General features: G+C 37.7%; 3 non-coding genes across 3 annotated transcripts in view; all 3 read left to right on the top strand.

Annotated features, from left to right (window-relative positions):
* The window catches only part of LOC141345908 (5S ribosomal RNA), a 119-nt gene extending 98 nt beyond the window's left edge, over positions 1-21 (top strand). Inside the window, exon 1 of the ribosomal RNA XR_012357108.1 lies at positions 1-21. This exon is cut by the window's left edge and continues 98 nt beyond it. This is a non-coding gene — a ribosomal RNA (5S ribosomal RNA).
* Positions 22-822: 801 nt separating this feature from the next.
* LOC141345988 (5S ribosomal RNA) lies at positions 823-941 on the top strand. The gene has a single exon (XR_012357120.1). It is a non-coding gene; the product is annotated as a 5S ribosomal RNA (ribosomal RNA).
* An 801-nt stretch (positions 942-1,742) lies between these two features.
* Positions 1,743-1,861, top strand: LOC141346065 (5S ribosomal RNA). Its single transcript, XR_012357135.1, has one exon. It is a non-coding gene; the product is annotated as a 5S ribosomal RNA (ribosomal RNA).
* Positions 1,862-2,500: the final 639 nt, after the last annotated feature.

The following is a 2,500-nucleotide window of genomic DNA, read 5'->3' on the forward strand; positions in this document are numbered from 1 at the left end:
GAATACCAGGTGCTGTAAGCTTTTGCCTTTTCTTCACTATTTATATAATATGCTGGCTTTTAGAAAGACGTGTTTTACCTCTCTATTTATTACAATCATTTACATGTATTATAGAGTTTTAAGTGTTTTACATGTTTTTTAGGCCATTTTATTAATCTTAACATTTTAAGTGTATGTGTCTTTAATAAATGGATGGTTGGCCTGTCATGTGACTAGACACATGACAGGAAGCAGGAAGTACAACTGTATAAGAGAGCAGCATGACAAACAAAGGACAGTCACCAAACTGTTGGATTGAGGAGTTGCTAAATTTAGAGCTCACCTTTCCATTCACCATCTGCAAACTTTGGATTACACTTTCTGTGGATTGTATATACACTGGTGGACACTCACATTGGACTTATCAACACACTGGGGTTCTTGGACTGTATTTAGGGTATGGACAAATGAACTGTATTCTTTTAACAGAGTTTACCTGTTTTTAGGGTATGGACAAATGAACTGTATTCTTTTAACAGAGTTTACCTAGTTTTATCGTGTTGTTTTAAAGTCTTTTATGTGAACCTTGTAAATACACCAAATCTATTTAAACCAATTTTCTTTTATGTCTCATTCTTTTAACCACTAGTCATCTCTCACAGTTAAATCTGACCCCATTTGAGTCTTGTAACTCGGCTGATAAGGCCGATTGTTACACTTTTATGGGAGACCGCCTGGGAATACCAGGTGCTGTAAGCTTTTGCCTTTTCTTCACTATTTATATAATATGCTGGCTTTTACGGAGGCTAATCTTTAAATAGCCCACTTTTTGGAGCAGCCCTCGCTTATGGCCATACCGCGCTGAGAGCGCCCGATCTCGTCTGATCTCGGAAGCTAAGCAGCGTCGGGCCTGGTTAGTACTTGGATGGGAGACCGCCTGGGAATACCAGGTGCTGTAAGCTTTTGCCTTTTCTTCACTATTTATATAATATGCTGGCTTTTAGAAAGACGTGTTTTACCGCTCTATTTATTACAATCATTTACATGTATTATAGAGTTTTAAGTGTTTTACATGTTTTTTAGGCCATTTTATTACTCTTAACATTTTAAGTGTATGTGTCTTTAATAAATGGATGGTTGGCCTGTCATGTGACTAGACACATGACAGGAAGCAGGAAGTACAACTGTATAAGAGAGCAGCATGACAAACAAAGGACAGTCACCAAACTGTTGGATTGAGGAGTTGCTAATTTTAGAGCTCACCTTTCCATTCACCACCTGCAAACTTTGGATTACACTTTCTGTGGATTGTATATACACTGGTGGACACTCACATTGGACTTATCAACACACTGGGGTTCTTGGACTGTTTTTAGGGTATGGACAAATGAACTGTATTCTTTTAACAGAGTTTACCTGTTTTTAGGGTATGGACAAATGAACTGTATTCTTTTAACAGAGTTTACCTAGTTTTATCGTGTTGTTTTAAAGTCTTTTATGTGAACCTTGTAAATACACCAAATCTATTTAAACCAATTTTCTTTTATGTCTCATTCTTTTAACCACTAGTCACCTCTCACAGTTAAATCTGACCCCATTTTAGTCTTGTAACTCGGCTGATAAGGCCGATTGTTACACTTTTATGGGAGACCGCCTGGGAATACCAGGTGCTGTAAGCTTTTGCCTTTTCTTCACTATTTATATAATATGCTGGCTTTTACGGAGGCTGATCTTTAAATAGCCCACTTTTTGGAGCAGCCCTCGCTTATGGCCATACCGCGCTGAGAGCGCCCGATCTCGTCTGATCTCGGAAGCTAAGCAGCGTCGGGCCTGGTTAGTACTTGGATGGGAGACCGCCTGGGAATACCAGGTGCTGTAAGCTTTTGCCTTTTCTTCACTATTTATATAATATGCTGGCTTTTAGAAAGACGTGTTTTACCGCTCTATTTATTACAATCATTTATATGTATTATAGAGTTTTAAGTGTTTTACATGTTTTTTAGGCCATTTTATTACTCTTAACATTTTAAGTGTATGTGTCTTTAATAAATGGATGGTTGGCCTGTCATGTGACTAGACACATGACAGGAAGCAGGAAGTACAACTGTATAAGAGAGCAGCATGACAAACAAAGGACAGTCACCAAACTGTTGGATTGAGGAGTTGCTAATTTTAGAGCTCACCTTTCCATTCACCACCTGCAAACTTTGGATTACACTTTCTGTGGATTGTATATACACTGGTGGACACTCACATTGGACTTATCAACACACTGGGGTTCTTGGACTGTTTTTAGGGTATGGACAAATGAACTGTATTCTTTTAACAGAGTTTACCTGTTTTTAGGGTATGGACAAATGAAATGTATTCTTTTAACAGAGTTTACCTAGTTTTATCGTGTTGTTTTAAAGTCTTTTATGTGAACCTTGTAAATACACCAAATCTATTTAAACCAATTTTCTTTTATGTCTCATTCTTTTAACCACTAGTCATCTCTCACAGTTAAATCTGACCCCATTTT

Source organism: Garra rufa, chromosome 1 (genome assembly GCF_049309525.1).
Source record: "Garra rufa chromosome 1, GarRuf1.0, whole genome shotgun sequence".
NCBI lineage: Eukaryota > Metazoa > Chordata > Actinopteri > Cypriniformes > Cyprinidae > Garra > Garra rufa.